The sequence below is a fragment of the Castor canadensis genome, chromosome 3, assembly GCF_047511655.1.
Source record: "Castor canadensis chromosome 3, mCasCan1.hap1v2, whole genome shotgun sequence".
Classification (NCBI taxonomy): Eukaryota; Metazoa; Chordata; class Mammalia; order Rodentia; family Castoridae; genus Castor; species Castor canadensis.
Genome location: NC_133388.1, coordinates 63,787,518 through 63,808,791, shown reverse-complemented (window position 1 = coordinate 63,808,791; position 21,274 = coordinate 63,787,518). Strand labels below are relative to the sequence as shown.

The 21,274-nt window shown below is 33.7% G+C and overlaps 1 protein-coding gene across 11 annotated transcripts in view; it reads left to right on the top strand.

Annotated features, from left to right (window-relative positions):
- Lrfn5 (leucine rich repeat and fibronectin type III domain containing 5) overlaps positions 1-21,274 on the top strand; it is a 265,744-nt gene that overhangs the window by 30,072 nt on the left and 214,398 nt on the right. For 4 of the 11 annotated variants that reach the window (XM_074068081.1, XM_074068077.1, XM_074068079.1 and 1 more), the window contains exon 2: positions 1,980-2,169. The exons of the other annotated variants lie outside the window; for them this stretch is intronic. The gene's annotated coding sequence lies outside the window, so the exon portion shown is untranslated. The remainder of the gene's footprint in view (positions 1-1,979; positions 2,170-21,274) is intronic. 11 annotated transcript variants of the gene reach the window in all.

The window sequence follows — 21,274 nt, the reverse complement described above, 5'->3', positions numbered from 1 at the left end:
ATGAACAGACACTTAAACAATGAAAAACAAGAATGTAAAACAGCTCATGTGAAGGGGAGGGAATGAGTGGAGGGGGAGGGTAAATGAAGAGGGTAAAGGAGGGTGAATGTGGTTGATGTATTTTCTATACATGCATGAATATGAAACACTGAAAACTGTTGAAGTTATTTTAAGAAAAGGAGTGAAGTAGGAGGGAGAATAATGGAGGGGATGACCCAAACTGGGGTATAAATATGTATATATGAAAAATGTCAATATAAAATCCCCTGTATAACTATCAAATACTAATAAAAATATTAAAAAATAGTATTTAGAGAAATCATAAGCATTTTGACTCCCCAGATATGTTGTTAAATTAGGATTACATAGGTATGGATTCTGTTATTTATTTATAAAATAAATCAATAAAAAGATATTGATAGGAATAAGGCATTCTTAATGTCATTACATTTTGCAGAACAGTTTGAATAAATGAAGATGACTGTACAAAATCAACAGTAACTAAATAAACAAAACCAATGGAATTCTTAATACATATCAGCTCCACCAAGGATAGATTTTGATTAATTTGAGAAATTTCAGGGAGAAAATATTTGGAATGAATTTTTTCAAGGAGTATATTTGAAATGAAACACTTCCCTATACACATACACACACTCACACATACGCTTGTCCTCCACACAAGCTATGTACTTCAGTTTCCTAATCTTCTTGTATATTTAAAAATTACTTGTTGTTGTGACAGTGGATCAATTTTAGATCTTGCTTCTATCTTCAGTATCTCCTCATTCTGCACTAAAGAAGGTAATTTCAATAATATTATTTCACATCACTTATAAACTATCTTTCCTGGGCTCATCTTCTCCTCACCGGCATACACAGATGCTCACATAAACACACTTCCTGTTTAGGGCTATTTACTGCTATTTTTTTTTTTTTTTTCTGTATTGGGGATTGAAGTCAAGGCCTTGAGCCACACTGACAGTTCTTTTGCTTTTTTAGTTTTTAGTTTGTTTTTCATATAGAATCTGTGATAAGTTTGCCTGAACTGTCATCGAACCATGATTCTCCTATCTCTGCCTCTGAAGTACCTGAGATTATAAGTTTGTACCACTATGCCTGGCCCTTAGTGTTACTTTTATATATTCTTTAATCCTCTGCTTTCCTTGTTTCTTTCTCTACATATATTTCCAGCACTCTGTGCTTATGTTCAGGTTTTCCTTATCATGAATCACTTTCTTTCTTAATCTTTGGCACAATCTCAAATTGAATCTTTTAATGAATGTAGCCAATGCACATATTAGTAAATTGTCCTATATAACATATGGCAGCATGAAAATAAATTAATGTTGAAATTCATATAAAAAGTAATTTAAATACATTTCCCATTTGAAATCACTGTTAAAATGAACATGTTTTCTTATTGTAGTCTGTGGTTGTCTTATTTTGCAAATGCCTGAGCACTTTATAATTGATAGATACTCTGAGAGCTTTTAAATTCTTTAAAATGATTGTAACCAGTTTTGACAGTTCAGATATTTCATGTGTAAATTTGAGATTACCAGCAGACTTAAAATCATCCTGAATTTAAGCAAAGATGTAAACAGACTCCAAGTATTATAAATGGGACATTTAATCTCTTAAATAATAGTTCACATCTTTATCCTAGTTCACAGAAATTTTGAAAGACTATTATGTTGCTTTCATGTACTAAGGAATATAATTTCTTTCAAGCTTCTTTTTAATGCATCTATAGTTTATAATCTGAAAAATAGTACACATGTTACTTTACCTGGGATGCCATCAGTTTCATTTTACATCTTAAGCCATATACATAAGAGTGAGGTAGGCAGGTGATATGTTTATGTGTGCAAAGGTTTAGTTTTAACTCTAATGAAGGTGGAAATAAGGTTCATCCTCAGAAAAAAGGATAAGGATTTTTCCTTAGGATACGTTTATCTTTCCCCTGTTTCCTCCAGGTTTTATTCATGGCATTATTTGACAATTTACAACCCAAACATTGAGGACTTGAACAGATGGATACTAAAATCCCAGGAGAATCTTGGCTGAAGATACAGCTTTATCTTCTGCAAAGAACACAAGATCAGAGAAACTTAAAAATGTGAAGAGAAGAATTTTCAAGGATCATCTTTAACATTTCAAATTCAAGTATGATTTCTTTCAAATGGTCTTTTAAAACCAGTTGTCTACTTCTTTTAGAACAATCACACCTTGTAGCAAGGTAACTACAGTGTAATAGTTAACAGCTTTTGCTATGGATCAATCCAACTTGGCCTATCTATTTCACCTTTGCTAGCTCAGTGAGCTTATCTTTTTTTTTTTTTGCATCAGTTTCTTCAACTGTAAAATGAAGAGAGTAATAATACTTATCTCAGAGTGGTTGAGGTGATTAAAACAGTTGATGCATGTAGTGTCACACAATGCCTTAAGGAAGCTCAGTGACTATTAGCATTGCTTTTTTACATTGCTGGAGCACTAAAAAGTGTTTTCATCATGTTTTAAGTCCCAATTGAGAATACTGCTATTTCCACATGTCAGAAAAGTTTATGCATTGTCTGAGATATTAAAATATAAGATCTCCTTCAAATGAGAACATTTAAGCATTTAAACGTGAGAGACATGTTTTCTCCAAGTATTTTGGTTTTGAAGTTAAAACCATCAGAACTCTCTTCATGTGTCATTTTGACTATTCTCTTCTGGGCATTGAGCATGTGTTAATATTTCTCTAGATATTGAACATACTATTCCTAGTTCACTGGAGAGGTAGAGTTAAGCAAAATATTACCTCTTCTGTGTTTTCTGGTTCTGCTGCAGATACAGGCTCTATTCTTATTTAGGGACAATGTGAATAGGCTATATTTTTTTGCTGTTGAGGCAGTTAGACAGTACATTTTGAGTAGCATCACTAAAATCAAGTTTGTAGTCAACTCAAACTTTGAAGTGTTTATCTCTCATCCCTATGATTGGATGATGCTAAGTCAAATTCCTTTCATCATGTATATTTACTTTAGTTTTAATTGACATTTTTAAGTTTTAAAAATGGATCCTTTTTTTAAAAAGGATCTTTCCTTCTATTCCTATAAAAATAATTCCAGTCACTGAGAACATCCAGTCAGTTGCTGGACTACAGCAAATACTGTCTTAGTCTCCTGGTATTCAAAATGGAAGAAGGCTGGTGTATTCCAGACAACGTACAGTCACAGGCACTAAAACTCTCTGCTTTACTCCATTTTCTAGGATGACTTCCTTCCAAAGTTAACTTTAAAAGTGCTGTTTTTAATCTATGGCAAGATAATATGAGAAGATTGCCTATTATGCCCTCAAGAGCTTGACAAATCATTTTAAATTTTGAAATTTTATATTAGTATATCCTCCCATGTATTAGAAATTTTAGTTCAATTTCATGAGTATTGAACATTCATGCTGTGTAAGACAGTGCGAACTGCTTGAATAGGACCTCTTTCAATGCAAATCCCCTGGGCTTCCAGCTGTTTTCTGGAGCCAAGCCATAGTTTGTTTTGTAAGTGCCAGTGAGAGGAGACTTCAAATAGCCTTCAAATCTAGAGTGGCTTGGAGTTGTTTCCAGGTAGAACATGTGTTGTTCCCATCTTCAGATCTGTAAATTGGGTCAAGGACTGAGACTATTCAGAGAACAAAGGATTGTCTTTTGATTTCCCAGTCATCTGTGAGAAATTAAGATAAGCAAATGCAAAGTTAAACTTGGTGGAAGACTTTGTAAGAATAAATGTACAAACTACTGTTTTATTAGTAGACACTTGCATAGGCACCCAAATATTAGCTCAAAGTCTTACCAAGTTCCCTGGGTATTTTTAGCCAGTAGACCTTCTCATGCAGTTATTATGTTTTATGGATTTGAGCAATATACATAGATCATGATTCTGCATATTCTAAAACCCTTTCAATTAATACCAGCCACAATGTAACAGAAACAAAAAATGACATTTACCTATACCTTATACGGTCAGACTTTGGCCACAGATTAGATGCAAGAGCAAACTGGTCATCAAATGTATCCAGAGGAGTTTGAATATTGTTCTATAAATGTTTCCTGTCCAAAAGTAATTTATGCAAGAACATGACTAGGAGCATCAAATGGATAGCAATTTATGAGATGGGGTGTGAGTACATCAGGGGACTTTTGCAAAAAGCAAGGCAATGAAGATGCATAATACCAAGCATTGAATGAGGCAGAAAAATGGAAGGAAAGAATAATTGAAAGTGATGCTATGAGTTCTAATTTTGACTTGGACAAGGAAGAAAGGCTAAAGGAATTGGCTTGTAAGGAAGAGAATGAGTTTAGGTTTGGGCATGCTGATTTTGAGCTGCAAGTGGGATAAGAACAATGATTAAAAATTTAACAGAAGAAAGAGCTAAATCTGGACCAAGATATTTGTGAGTCATTCACTTTTTAAAGGGATTGGGTGGATTAGCTTATCATTTGGGAACAAGCTGTGAGGAATAGATAGGACAGTGCTAATAGTGATGACAAATTTTAAATAACAAGAGTCTTAATATCTAGACTCAGGAAAATTACAAGAAGAGTGAAGATTACTATAGACAAACAGAAATGAATACAATAATAACTAGAAAGAACTTGTTCAATTTAGTAATTTAAGGTAGCATATCTCTATAAATCTTTCTTAACATGTCTCCATCTCTTTTTGTCTTTCCTTATAACTTCATCTATTTATTTTTAGCAGAATGGTTTTGGAGCTAATCTACAAGCTTCACCAGCGTCACATTAATTGAGGAATCACTAAATTGTAATAAATCAAAATGACAATTATCACCAATATTATCAAGTCTCTGGAATGGAAATTACTATTATTATAAGCATTATTCTTGAAATGTTGAAGAAAAATAGGTATTGAAAATGAAGAGCAAGGCTTATTACTTGCTTACTTTTATTGAACCCTAAATCTCCCAAATCAATAAAAATATTATTATGAGCTTATTAATATACCTATATTATATCAGAATATAAATAAGCATAATTAAATAGTTTACTTGCAAAATTCAGCACTAATTGCAAAATAATTAACAGAAGCATAAAATACGCAGGTCAAAGCTTAGAGTAACATGTATAAAACTATAAATACTACTGTAAGATTTCTGAGATATATTTCACAAAACTTAGACATATGGCATTAATAAGTTTTTTGATGAAGTGACTTAATATTTTAAATGTATCATTTCTCCCAAAATTTTAGTACATTTGTTATACCCCTTCTCCTCTCCATGCCCCTGATGCAATAACATCCTTTCAATGTGGCCTGAAGAAATAACTCTCAATTATATTTGAAAAATAAACCTTTACATTAAAACACTCAACAAAATTACAGTAAAGAGAAATAATAATGTAGAACTTTTCCTATCATATAAAACATAATTGAAGATATATATGTGTATATGTATGTATATATATATATTTAAAAATTAGTGAAAATTTGACAAGGAACTTAATGAAACTTAAAGGTTATATAAGAACAGGTACTAGAGAAAAGGTTAGATCAAAAAGAATTAACCTAGAAGGTAACACCCACGCACAGGAAATCAATGTGAGTCAATGCCCTGTATAGCTATCCTTATCTCAACCAGCAAAAACCCTTGTTCCTTCCTATTATTGCTTATACTCTCTCTACAACAAAATTAGAAATAAGGGCAAAATAGTTTCTGCTGGGTATTGAGGGGGGGAGAGGGAGGGGGCGGAGTGTGTGGTAAGGGAGGGGGTGGGGGCAGGGGGGAGAAATGAACCAAGCCTTGTATGCACATATGAATAATAAAAGAAAAATGAAAAAAAAAATAAGAACAACTAAATTTTCCAATACAGTTTATACAATATTGGAGAAACATTTTATATTAATAATAATACTTAAATTTTTGTTCATTCTTAATTCTTACAATTTAATAAATAATATTTGTATAGCTTTTTTCCTTTATTGTTAGAATGGGTGGTGTACATTGTGGCATTTACACAGGTTCTTACATGGATTAAATATATCACACATGAATTCAGTTCCTCTACTACTCTTCTTCACTCCCCTCTCCTGATTCCTGGAGTAGTTTTAACTGGTATCATTTTTCATTTACTTACATGCATACATTTTTTGCACTGTATTCACCCTCCTACCCATTTCCCCAATACCACCCCTCTCCCATTGGTGTCAGCTCCCCCTCCCCCAGGCAGTACTGGTTCCCTTCCTGTTCTCCATTTTTGTAGACAATAAAAGGAGAACAGATAAAAGGAAAACATGACATTTTAGCTTGTTTGAGATAAAGGTGGCTACACAGTGAGTTTCCTTGTGATATTTCATTGTATATATGTTTTATAACTCCAATTGGTTTATCGCCTCTAATTTTCTTCATTCTACCTTTGTCCCTTTCTTATGGTAATTTCAGTCATTTTTAGACTTCTGTATTCGTTCTTGTATAGAGAGTATATCAACCCTTATCAAGTTCTTAGTTTCCCTAATTCTCCCTTGCGTGACCTCCCTTTAGTGTGACCAGTGTTTCATAATATTCCTGCATTTGTGTTAGGTGTATATTCCACAAATGAGAGAGAATATGTGGCTTTTGACCTTCTGAGTCTAGCCGATTTCACTTAAGTTGATGTTCTCTAGTTCCATACATTTACCTGCGAATGACAAAATTTATTCTTCTTTGTGCCTGAGTAAAATTCCATTGTAAAACAGTACCTCATTTTCTTAATCCATTTTTCAATATTGGGGCATCTGGGCTGTTTCCATACCTTAGCTATTGTGAATAGTGCTGCAATAAACATGGGTGTGCAGGTGCTTTAGTTATAAGCTGACTCATAATCCTTCAGGTATATCCCTAGGAGTGGTATTGCTGGATCATATGGCAGGTCTATTTTTAGTTTTTTAAGGAGCTTCCATACTGTTTTCCCCTAGTGGTTGTACAAATTTGCATTCTCACCAGCAATGTATTTGGATCCCTTTTTCCCCACATCCTCACCACTTTTATTGTCATTTGTGTTCTTGCTGGTACCTATTCTAGCAGGAGTAAAGGTGCAATCTTAATGTGGTTTTGATTTGCATTTCCTTTATGGCCAGGGATGGTGGGCAGCTTTTCATGAGTTTTTTTTTTTTTTGGCTATTTTGACTTCTTCCTTTGAAAAGGCTTTTTTAGTTCATTTGTGCATTTCTTCATTTGGTCATTGATTTTTGAGATCTCTGTATATTCTGGTTATCAATGCTTTATCAGATATATAGCTGGCAAACATTTTCTCCCATTCTGTGAGTGGCCTCTTCAATTTAGAGACCATTTCTTTTGTTATGCAAAACTTTTTGTGTTGTAGTATTTGCCAGTCCTTTTTCTTAGTTGTTAAGTCACTTGAGTTCTACTGAGAAAGTCATTGCCAATGCCTGTTGCCTCCAGTGTAGTCTCTTCTCTTTCCTGTACTACCTTCAGGTTTTCAGGTCTTATATTAAGGTCTTTAATCTACTTTGAGTTGATACATTTACAGGGTGATAGACATGGCTCTAGTTTCAGTTTCTGCAGACAGATACACAGTTTTTTCCAGCAACATTTGTTGAAGAGGCTGTCTTTTCTCCATTGTATGTCTTTGGAGCCTTTCTCAAAAAGTAGGTGGGCATAGATGCATGGATTCATATTGGGGTCTTCTATTTTATTCCACTGGTTTTCATATCTGTTTTGTTCCAGTATTATGATGTTTTTATTGTTATGGCTCTATAGTATAGTTTAAAGTTGGGTATTGTGATACCTCCAGCATTGCTCTTTTTGCTCAGTATTGCCTTGGCTATTCGTGGTCTTTTGTGCTTCCTTCTCAATCTGTTCATTGTTGGTGTATAAAAAGGCTACAGATTTTTATAAGTTGATTTTGTATCCTGCTACTTTGCTGAAGCTGTTTATGGTGTGTAGGTGCTTTTTGGTGGAGTTTTTCAGGACTTTTAGGTATAAAATCATGCCATCTGTGAGTAGGGATAGTTTGACTTCTTTCTTATCTGTTTGTATCTCTTTTATTTCTTTTTCCTGTCTTATTGCTCTGGCTAGGAATTCCATTCCAAGACTATGTTGAATAGGAGTGGAGAGAGTGAGTACCCATGTCTTGTTCCTGACTTTAGGGGAAATGGTTTCAGTTTTTCCCATTAAGCATTAAGTTGGCTATAGGTTTTAAATGTGGAAAATTATTTAAGAAAATATATTTACTCATTCTATGGATCAGAATAAACCCATTTATATCAAATATTAAGCTGTTAAAATACTGGAATACAATGAGGTGAATCTATTTTACATTTGATAATGCTTGAAGGCAAGGATTAAGAAAAGATTTTAAAGATTTTACTTTTTTATCATTTCTCTTTCTTCATGTTGAAAAAAGAAAAATAACAAAGTTAATAAAGTAAAGACATACTGATTAAAGGTATTTATGGGCTGGGGGGGGGTGTAGCTCAAAGGTAGCATTCATGCTTAACACTTGAGAGGCCTTAGGTTCAAGTCCCATCACCATGCAAACATGCACACACACACACACACACACACACACACACACAGAAGATATTTGCAGCCTGGATGAGAGATGAAGGTTTAATTTATCAACAATACAAATAGGGGCTAGGGGAGGTAGCCTAAACAATGTAAAAGAGAAAAGAAACATGCCCAATTATGATTAGGTAATTTGAAATATGTCACCACTGTCAAGGTCAGTGAGATGATGACAAAAACAAACTCGTTAACAAATATGTGACTCAGTAGCAACAAATATGAGAGTCAATGGAGATAAATTGAGAGAATCTTGCTCAAAGGCAGCTGGAAAGCATTTATAATACTTGAATATTAGAAACTAGTCTTTAGTTTAGAAAATTCACATTAAGAAATATCACTTAGTAAACCTAACAAAAGATGTGAAAGACCTCTACAAGGAAAACTATACACTTCTGAAGAAAGAGATTGAGGAAGACTATAGAAAGTGGAGAGATCTCCCATGCTCATGGATTGGTAGAATCCACATAGTAAAAATGTCGATACTCCCAAAAGTAATCTACATGTTTAATGCAATTCACATCAAAACTCCAATGACATTCATTAAAGAGATTGAAAAATCTACTGTTAAATTTATATGGAAACAAGAGGCTACGAATAGCCAAGGCAATACTCAGTCAAAAGAACAATGCAGGAGGTATCACAACACCTGACTTCAAACTATATTACAAAGCAATAATAAAAACAGCATGGTACTGGCACAAAAACAGACATGAAGACCAGTGGAACAGAATAGAGGACCCAGATATGAAGCCACACAACTATAAGCAACTTATCTTTGACAAAGGAGCTAAAAATATACGATGGAGAAATAGCAGCCTCTTCAACAAAAACTGCTGGGAAAACTGGTTAGCAGTCTGCAAAAAACTGAAACTAGATCCATGTATATCACTCTATACCAAGATTAACTCAAAATGGATCAAGGATCTTAATATCAGACCCCAAACTCCTAAGTTGATACAAGAAAGAGTAGGAAATACTCTGGAATTAGTAGGTATAGGTAAGAACTTTCTCAATGAAACCCCAGCAGCACAGCAACTAAGAGATAGCATAGATAAACGGGACCTCATAAAACTAAAAAGCTTCTGTTCATCAAAAGAAATGGTCTCTAAACTGAAGAGAACACCCACAGAGTGGGAGAAAATATTTGCCAGCTACACATCAGACAAAGGACTGATAACCAGAATATATAGGGAACTTAAAAAACTAAATTCTCCCAAAACTAATGAACCAATAAAGAAATGGGCACATGAACTAAACAGAACTTTCTCAAAAGAAGAAATTCAAATGGCCAGAAAACACATGAAAAAATGCTCACCATCTCTAGCAATAAAGGAAATGCAAATTAAAACCACGCTAAGATTCCACCTCACCCCTGTTAGAATAGCCATCATCAGCAACACCACCAACAACAGGTGCTGGCGAGGATGCGGGGAAAAAGGAACCCTAACCCACTGCTGGTGGGAATGAAAGCTGGTACAACCACTCTGGAAAAAAATTTGGAGGCTACTTAAAAAGCTGTACATCGATCTACCATTTGATCCAGCAATACCACTCTTGGGGATATACCCAAAAGACTGTTACTCCAGAGGCACCTGCACATCCATGTTTGTTGCGGCACTATTCACAATAGCCAAGTTATGGAAACAGCCAGGATGCCCCAGCACTGACGAATGGATTAAGAAAATGTGGTATCTATACACAATGGAATTTTATGCAGCCATGAAGAATGAAATGTTATCATTTGCTGGTAAATGGATGGAATTGGAGAACATCATTCTGAGTGAGGTTAGCCTGGCCCAAAAGACCAAAAATCGTTGTTCTCCCTCATATGTGGACATTAGATCAAGGGCAAACACAACAAGGGGATTGGACTATGAGCACATGATAAAAGCGAGAGCACACAAGGAAGGGGTGAGGATAGGTAAGACATCTAAAAAACTAGCTAGCATTTGTTGCCCTTAACTCAGAGAAACTAAAGCAAATACCTTAAAGCAACTGAGGCCAATAGGAAAAGGGGAACAGGTACTCGAGAAAAGGTTAGATCAAAAAGAATTAACCTAGAAGGTAACACCCACGCACAGGAAATCAATGTGAGTCAATGCCCTGTATAGCTATCCTTATCTCAACCAGCAAAAACCCTTGTTCCTTCCTATTATTGCTTATACTCTCTCTACAACAAAATTAGAAATAAGAGCAATATAAGAGAGGGAGGGGGCGGAGTGGGTGGTAAGGGAGGGGGTGGGGGCAGGGGGGAGAAATGAACCAAGCCTTGTATGCACATATGAATAATAAAAGAAAAATGAAAAAAAAAGAAATATCACTTAATGTTATGTATTTATATATACGTATGTAAGAATATTTATAAAATATCTTGTAGAATTTTGGACATGGTTATGTTAAAGTACTTTGCTTTACTCACATATAATATGGTACATAGCCATCAAATACTTAAATCCACATGTTGAGTAGTAGACTCTTAAGTCATAGTGACAAAGGAAAAAAGTTATAGTGATAGGTAAAAGAGAGAGAGACAGAAACAGAGACAGAATGAGAGGAAAGAATGGGAGGAGAAAGAAATTTTTATGTACAATTGCTGGAAGTACGTTAAGAAAATTTAACCAAAAGATGCTAGAACTAAAAATGATATTAATTTTCTTCTTTATACATTTTATACACAAAATAATCACATGTTAATTAGAAGTTGGAAGAAGGTATAGTTGCTTATAAGTATTGTCTCATTTATTTGATGTGAAGGTAACAAATACATTGTGCCCTGAGTTCATGAAAAGTGAGCAAATCATGCAAACTATTTATAATAACAGCACTCTTCTGAATCCTCAACCACCACAACCAATTTGAGCTTCCTTAGTGGAAACTTTTAATGAGGTTCAAATTAAACTACAGTAACGCAGAGTCACTCAGCTGCCTGGAGATGGTTGTTTTCTAACTGTGGAATTTTCAGTGACAAATGTGAATCTTATAAGCAGAATACTCTCAAGATGTTTTTTTGACTTGTGCCCTGAGAAAACCTCTTATGTGAGCTTAGAAAGATATTTTAGACAGAAATTATTCTGTAATATTGAAGATGAATAAAGGACTAAGATTAAATATAGGCTTTCACAAAGAACTTGAATGGTAGCGTAAGACTTTCACTTCCAGGAGTTTGTTGTACTGCAGGCAATTGATTTTATAACTCTTAATTTCTACACATATTTGAGAAGCCTGGGAAGTGGTGCTAGAACACACCATCATTTAGAAAGAATAAAAATAGATATCCAAGTACTAAGGTCTGTGAATCTTAATACTTTGTCGTAGTTAACTTGAAAAGGTGAAATGAAGCCATAAATACTGAGCTATCATACTATATTGGTTGGTTGCTACTCTCAACTGAATTCATTTACTAGCGCTACCACAACAAAGACTGAGTGTTTCACAGAACAGAAATTTATTTTCTGGAGACTGGAAGTCTGAGATCAAGATGTTGGCAAATTTGATTTCTTCTGAGGCCTCTTTTTGACCTGGAAATGGCCTTCTTCTCTCTGTTTCTCCATAAGTGTGTCTGTGTACTTTTTATAAGAATAGCAGCCACTTGGATTTAAGCCCATGGTAATGGCCACATTGTAATTTAATTCCTTGTCTATCTACTTTTATGCTCTAAAGTCTTAAGGTTTAGGACTGCAGAGTATGAGTTTTGAAGGAACATTACTAAATCGAAGTAATTATTGGCTGTACAGGTGATCTACAGTGACTCTATCACTGTTGGAATTGTTTTATGTATACATTCAATACATATATATGAATAAAATATTAAATCACAAATTAATGTAAAAATTGGTATTTGTGATCTTTTCAAAATCTTCTTTTAAGGTACTGTGTTTACAACCTTGTGCCATTTCTATGATATCCCTGGTGTGTAGAAGTGCAAAATGTAAGGAAAGTGTGTGGAGCAAGAATGCTTTTGAGACTTGATCTCAGACAAGAGTTATAGGCACAGTGTCATAGTATTTGAAGCCTTTCAGAACTGAATGAGGAAACTAGTGGAGTACACGAACTGAAAAGAAGGGTTCTGTGCCAGAGCTAAAGAGATTTTTACTTTTTGAGAGAGAGGACTCAATAAAAAATAAACAAACAAACAAATCAATTTAAAAAAAACAATCAAATGAACAAAAAACCCCAGTAGGCCACAAAGTAAAAAGAACTCCTAAAGTGTAGGTTCTAGGAAATTTAGATACATTTTCAAGAAGAGGGGATAATCAATTATGTCAAATTCGATTGAGTGGGTGATAAAATGATAACAGGTATTTAATGTTAGCCTTGACAAAATAGCCTTAACAAAACTCTTGTCAAAGAATACTTTGATGTTCTCATCAAAACATTTCATCAGAGTGATGATAATTATAGCACTTTTTGAACAATAAATGAACATCAAGGCTGAGAAAAAGGATACAGAGAGTATAGCCACCTTTGAAATTTTGCTACTACAAGGAAATTGGCAGTGACTGAGGGCAAAAGTGGAGTCATGGGTATAGATCTGTAGCTGTTGCTTAAATTGATTGATATTAAGTGGTTTGTTGAGATGCATTACCCAATAAAAGATGAAAAACATAATGCATAGAGTGTAGTAAAGAAGTCTTTCATTAGGCAAGAGAGGTAAGATCTAAGACATAGTAGGAGAGATTGGCCTCCAGGATCAGAATTGTCTCTACAGGTGCCAGGTCCAGAACCATGTTCTATCTATCACCAAATCTACCAGCAGACTGGTGATGGTTTTATTCCTTGGGTCTTCCTATGCTTAATTTGTGACAAAGTGGTCACTAATTTGATTGTTCCTAAATCATTCCTCCTTCTACAGTACTTCTATCTCTCTTTCTTCCTCCCTTCATTTCTCTTTTCCTTCTGTCCTTTCCTCCTCTTTCATTTCTTTACCTTCTTTCTATGATTATCACTGTGGATCAAGAATTTCATGTTGTATACATCCTGAGATTCCAGCTTCTTTTCTATATTTTGCATTAGGTGAATGCTATATGGTCATGTCTGCTGCATATCAGACTTATTTCTTGGTACTATTTTAATATATCTACTTTGCAAAGTTGATTTGAAGAGCACATATAGAAGGATGCCCTGCACATGATAGCTAGTAAATATATGTTTTTTGTTTGTTTTTATTTTTTGACATAGCTCCATTCATTTTTAAGCACTGTCTAGTTTTGTTTTCAACTTTGTTTCCAAAAATTCCAGTCCTTTTTCAATGGAAATTGTATTTAGAAAGCAAGAGGCACTGGATTTAATGACATTCCTTTACAAAGCCTGAGGTCAGAACATTACAGTAATACTGCTATTGAAGTGGCATAGGTACCTTTAGGTAGCAAGATTATTTTCAGAGAAACATGGTATGCAGTAGTGTAGTTCAGTAGTTAGATACTTGTACTCTACAATCACAGGGCAGAAGTTTTCTTTAAGCACTGCTGCTCTCTACTTTTGTGATTCACAGGTTATTTTGTTTCAGAACGACAGTGACTGCTTCTTCATCTCTAAAATGCATGCAATATCTACCTCTTAGGGTTGTTAACTGAATCTTTCATACAAGATATTTTTGTTGAGGTATTGGAATACCTAGAAGAGTAGTCCAGGCAGGGAAATAAGTGCAGAACCTTAGCAACAGTGACCTATAAGAAGGAGTCAACTCAGTAGGCTGGAGGAAGGAGAGGCTTAGTTGAGAGATGGTGATGAAGCCAGATCATAGAGGGCCTCTTGGAACTTTGCAAAGTTTGTATTCTGTGTGGGGTTTGGAACCATTGGAAAGTATTGAAATTAATAATGACACTATCTCTCTTATGGTTTAAAAACATTAATATATCTTTTGAGTTTGGAAATAAATTGAAAGAGTCTTGGTTAGGGAAAGACAGAACATCCAGGTGGTTACTTCAGTGATTTTGATAAGAGATGATAGAGGTGTGGCACATATAGGAAGAAACAGGGTGGACAGTGGTCAGATCCTAAACATATTTTGAAGTTAATACCACAGGATCTGTTGATGAGTTAGATGTGGCATGTAGGAGAATGAAAAAGAAATCAAGAATGGCCTCACAGCTGTGACCATTTATTTTGGAACTCAGAATTAGGTAGATAATTTGTGTAAAGCATTTTCAATGGTACCTAGCACCTAATAATGCTTAATCAATGTTATCACTTTATTATTTTAATGTTTATAAATTACTTTCCTTTATGTTTTTATATTTGTTTTCATGTTTTTGACTTCTGGGTTTTAAGTTGACTGTTACTTTAATGCTTTTTTCTCTCCAGTGCTAACCATCTAGCTATATAAATTTTAGCAAGGCAAGAATCTTTGTACCAATATCTTAGACTAAAATCAGCATACAGTTCACTTACTGTGTAGCTACAGGCAAATCACTAATCTCTCAATTTCATCTCTTATGAAATGAGGATAATGATATTTACTTCCTAAGGCTATTATGAAAATTAAAGAATATCCAGATTCAAAAATGAAAGTCACTACCAAGTATGAGTGATTGCAGTTTTTATTGTTGCCTACACTCTGAGAAGACTCTTTATGCTAATCCTAGCCACTTACAGGCATGAAAGAAATGAATTTGAACACATTAGTCATTCACACTGAGTTTTATTCTTGTTTTGTAGTATTTTGATGTTTTTATTGGTGAGATTTTTTTATATATATTTCACAGTTTGGAATTTATTGAGATCTAAGCAGCATTATTGAATCACTTTATAGAAGATTTAATGAATTCAAATCTTCCAGTCAGGATGAATATTTGGCCCAGTATTATAGTGGGCTGGGGACAGTTTAGAATATTTGTCTGAGACATTCAATCGAAGAGTACTATATGCCTAAGTGTGTATTTGATGCTCCTAATAGTGGTTGCCAGAGTCTGGGGGAGTTAGAGGGAGGGATAGGGTAAAGATTGCTCACAAGGTACTATATTATGGTTAGATAGGATAAATAAGTCCTACTATTGTATTGCATAGCAGAATGACTGTAGATAACAATAATATAGTGTATATTCCAAAAAAGCTAGCAGAATGGATTTTGAGTGTTTTCACCACAAAGAAAAGATAAATGGTTGAGGATACAGATTTATTTACCCTGAGTTGAATGTTACATAATATATGTATTGAATTATCTCATAATATGTACAATTTTATCTGTCAATTTAACAACAATTGCAGAAAGCTGAGGTAACTAGGATGTGACTTTTATTTATTTGAACGACAAACACCTATCCTTATCTATTGGTGCATGTTTCTTAAGCTGGTATTATTTCTAATTTACAGAAAAATACATTGAGGCTAAGAATGAACAAAACATAGAATCATTTGTTTAATAATTGAAAGACACAAGACTACAGTGTTGCTTTTAAGGATCTTTTCTTTATTTCCATTTTTGATCTACATGCTTCACATGAAATTGTTACCAGAATTTTCCTTATTACAAAAAAAATGTGTGATATTTCAAGTTTGACATTTGTTTATAAATGTTTTATGGAGAAGAAATGAAGTTATAACTTTATTTGATTTTGGGCAGAAGACAGATACAGAACACATTAGGAATAGTGTTTTATAAGGGTTTGGATGATACCTGCATAATCTTTTCAGCTAGAATGTACATTTTCAGTTTTATGTTAAATGACATAAAAGCAACAAATTCCCATGGTTATCACTAAAATTAGTGTTTTGGCATGACCTATCTCTGATAGACATCAAGAAGGCAGCATTTTAGAATTAATCTCCACAAATTAGTTACTGCATTTGGTAAGAAGCTCATTTCCTTTGTAACTAACATATAAATAGTGTCTGAAATCTTTTAACATTAATGGACACCTTCAAAATCTATAAGTAATATTTAAAGTCATTTAAAATATTTAAATGTTTATAACTTTTTAGGCAATAATGTGAAAACATGATAGAGTAAAATTTATGTGTGTGTTGACAGTCATTTAAAAAGCCTTCTTATAAAGACATGAGATAGCTGTGAACTAAATAAGCCTTTCAAAGGCACTCTGTGAAAATGTCAATGAATCTTAAATATATTTGGCATCAGGAACATTTTTGCTTCCTCTCACATAGGAACTAGAAGTAACAAATTATTGATAAGGTGGAAGAGGCCTGTGAAAAATTGTTTTGAAAATGGAAACTAACCTACGCATACATTTTTGCATGCCTTTGTTATTAAATTCATGCATAATCTAATGATTTGTAAAGCTTTAAAAAACTTAAAACTATTTTATGATTAGGAAAAAGATCAAAATTATTTTTCATAAATCTTCCAGCTAAAAAACGTCCTTTCTTGAGGTCCTATGCTAAAAGTGTATCATGTGAAAGAGATCAATAATCATTTTGGACCCAATGTAGACAAAAGCTGTTTGTGAGTGTTCTTTGAAGAAGATATTGGAAACACATTTGTCAGAGACATTTGACCTTGAGAAAATATTAGCCTAATTTTCTAGTGAGCAAGTCCTGGCATTTTTATTCATAGGATTATAAAGGGCAAATTAAACTTTGATTTTACTTGATACATTGCTGATAAGTGTGTGATTGGCACTTATACCATCTTCCTTTAATCACAACTTAAGTAAACATGCAACTTTGTCTATCCAGGGAGAAGGGTGAATAATAATTCATTGATGTTGCAGGCATTCACTTCTTACATTCTTGAATGCAACCTTTATGACCTTGTAACATATTTTTCAAGTTATTTTCTTTTCTACCTGTAGCATAGAATTCAATTCTAATATATTAAATTTTTCTCACTTGTAAATTAGAAAAACTTACAATAGACCTTATAAAAGTTTTTATCTATATAGCTAAGGCACTTTTTTTTTAATCTGAATATATAATTGTCTACTTAGCAATTGTTTATTTCCAAACTCCTTAATATTTCTAAAAATTTTTCTAGCTGCTTATTTTTTCCCATGAAAAATAAGAATGTTTATTTTAGTTTAATATTAGCTAAGCTCTTACACAGGATGTGTCAGTGATCATTACACTTCAATACACATAATTTTTTATTAACTAAACAAGCAATCCTTAACCTCAGATTTTAGAATCAAAGCTAATTTATTGGATTTAGCAAAATTGTGGCTTCATTCAGTTAATTCATCATCATATTTTTAAATTTTCTCTTCTCCTGCCTCTCTATGTGTTATGGTATTTTCTTTTTTTCTTATTCCATAAAGCCATCTTTATCTCTGTCAGGATCAGTTCTTTGTATTCATTGCTTTCTTTTCTATTTGGAACCATATTGTATTAAAATATTTGGACATTGGCAGGATAGTAGTTATATGCTGGATTATAATGTATCCTGGCCAATAGATTTGAATCTACCATTCTTAAACTCAGAAAACATGCTGAATTCATTCACATGGCTGCCAGCTTTGGATATCCTTTAATTGTAGATATTGGAAGAGTTTTTAATTTATGTTTATCTCAATTTTAACACTTAAATTATGTGTTAACAGTGGCTCAGAAATTGTAGATAAATAAGTCTCCTGCAGTGCTTATAAAGATTTGACTGTTGGACAAGCATCCATACAGTATTGGATGTAACATGGTAAATATTGTCTTAGTCAGAACATGAAGTGATTCTGATGCTTGTGGCCCAAAGATTATATTCTGCTCTCTCTTGATGTCTCTTTCTGTCTTGCTCTGTATGATTGTGTGTGTGTATTTACATATGTGTGTGAGTATGTATGTATATATGTACATGCATTGAAGTGTATGTATATAATAGTTATCTTTCTCTTTCTCTACCTAGAATAAGTAATTAGATAAATTAGAATATTTTGGCCAATAGTGAACATCCATGACTACTTTTTCTACTTAATTGCATCATCAAGAATATCTCTATCCCCACTGTGGATTCTTTGTAGCTGTGTCTCTTGTATCTTTGCATGATTTGAAATTATTACTCATTTATTTCCATAAAGTAAAAAAGGTAGACATCAAACTCAAATGGGTTGGAAGAAAATTTACTTCCAATCATATTACTAGTTCTTCCAATTTGTATTAATACTAAAATATTTAAGGAGTCAGGGAAGATTATTTATTATAAGCTACTGTTTCTAAAGGAAAGTTGAATCACATTTTCTAAAGAAATTTATAATGAAATAAAGCATGGCATATAGGATTATTACAAGAGATAATGTATGTGCTCAGTGTTGATCCTACTCATTCAATAACTTCGTTATTGGTCATGTCACTTGTAGGAGGCAAGTCTCTTCCATCTCAATAAGAACGCCTCCCACTCAAGCAATACATTTCAAATTTCACTTTTCATGAGAATTACCAAGAGTACTTGTCAGAATGAATAATCCTGGACTTATCCTCAGAAATACTTTTATAGTAAGCAAAAAAATCACAAAAATCTTTCACCCTCAAAAATGCCACCAAGGAAAGTGGTCCAAGGACCACATTTTTTGATATAATACACAATATTCCATTAGCAGTATTGAAGAGTAAAATAAATAAATAATGAAAACTTGTTTAAATAACTAAGGAAAAAGTCAGCTAGACATGCTTTGAGGTAGTATGCAGGAGCTCATAGGTGGAAACTTACCATTCAAGAAGTCTGGTGGGAGGGGGGATTGGAGCCAGTGGGAAGAGCAGAGAGGTGAAGAAAGGACAGCGGAGGGTGAATATAGTGCAAATGCTTTGCACACATGTGTATAAATGAAAAAATGATACCTGTTGAAACTATTCCAAGAACGGAGGAAGGAGGAGATTATGGAGAATGGTGGACGGGGGTGATATATTTGATATATTGTAAGAACTTTTGTAAATGCCATAGTATACCACTACCCAGCACAACAATTAACAAAAAAAGTAAATGAAAAAAAAAAAAAAAGAAGTCCACTTGTTAGAGGTGGTAACTCTAACAAAGCAACCACTTGCAGCATGCTAGGCAATATTGGGAATAAGGAAAGAGTGTTTAGCTCAGTGGTGAAAAGTATGGGTTAGAACATCAGAAAAGGCATTCCAGAGAAGGTGGCTGAAGTAGAGGGGTGTTCTAGACAATGAGACTAACTTGTATGTGTTGGGGGGAGAAGATGAAATTAACCACCAACCTAAACAATCACAAAATTGCAACAAAACAAAGCATGGTATATGAGATTATTACAGGAGATAATGTATTTGCTCAGTGTTGATCCTATGCAGTGAGTAAATACTCATTATTACTTATATCACTCACTTCAACAATAGTCTGAGCAGAGAACACAATCTCATAAAAGACATTGACAAGACATATTTTGGGGGCTGCTGATACTCAGACCAATCAGAGAAGAAAACCTTAGGGTAGGTGATGTTGGTAGTATTGTCTTTAGCTAATTTTTATGAACTCACAGGAAATTGGGACTGCCAGTTTTTTTCCAAGTCCAGAGCCTTAGCATCTGGAAAGTTGGAATTTTTAGGAATGATCATCCAAAAGTATGAATTGTTTCAGAAAGGTCAAATGTGGATAAGAACTGAAAAGTTTCCATTATTATTTGGGAGTTATTCATAACATTATTCTTAACAATCTACATCACAATAATTTGAGAATGCTTGTAAATATTTAAATCTTTGCTTTCTAATTTAGGTCTGTTAAGTTAGAATTTCTGAGGCATGAAACTCAAAAGTCCATTAAAAATCTAGCAGCTTATTTTTCTCATTGAATACGTGTGTGTGTGTGTGTGTGTGTGTGTGATATGTGTGATAGGACCACAACAAACTGCAAAACTGTAAGTAGTACATAGAAGAAGGGGAGAAAAAAAGCAAGGCAAGGAAGGGTTCTGTTTTGTATTTTTTTTAATTAACAGAAAATACATGAAAGAATCTGCTTACAAATGTTTTATTTTGACTGGAGAATCAGAAAATAATCTAAATCATATTCCCAGTTACTAATAATATTTGAGTTAAGAGGAGCAAGATTTGCAGAAATTTTTTAATAGAATGATTTAATTTAACAGATATTTTGTAATGTCTAATATTTGCAATATGTCCCTCCTCCCCAAAAAGACTAAGTAAATGAAATTCTGAGCTACTAGTTTAGAGGTCATACCTACCTCACTAATACCTAGAATAATATTGATACAGCCAATGTTAACTGAGTCTTTTTTGTTAGTATATATTAATTGTACAAAGTAAGGAGTTTCATTGTGATGTTTCTACACATGCATGTAATATACATTAATCATATTCATCCTCTCTGTTATTCTTGAGTAGTTTCTAAAACTGTGCATTATCATTGAAGATGAGTGTTAACCCCAAGTAAGAGATGAGTTAAAATATCTCAGTGTGGGTAACTCAGACTTGGATAGGATGAACAGAACTCCATTTTGAACTGTGTCATATTGCCCATCTTAGTAAAAAATTTTTTTAGGTTTTCACACAATTATTGAGTTTTTATCACAAGTTTTACATTTATACACATAGCATAATTTTCATGTTAGATAATGTTAAGCTTTTTACCTAACTTGTATAACTGAATACCAAATAATGACCACAATAGCAACCACAAACATGGGGAGAAGTATTTGGAACAGTGAGATGTTTGGGGCCCTTAAATTATACTTAATTCTGTTAGTATATAGGGTAAAAGATTTGTAGAAATTATATCTTACACAAGTGAGGGATGAATTAGGAGAACAAAATTCTGAAAGAAAATCTGATGAACCATTAACTGGTATATCTA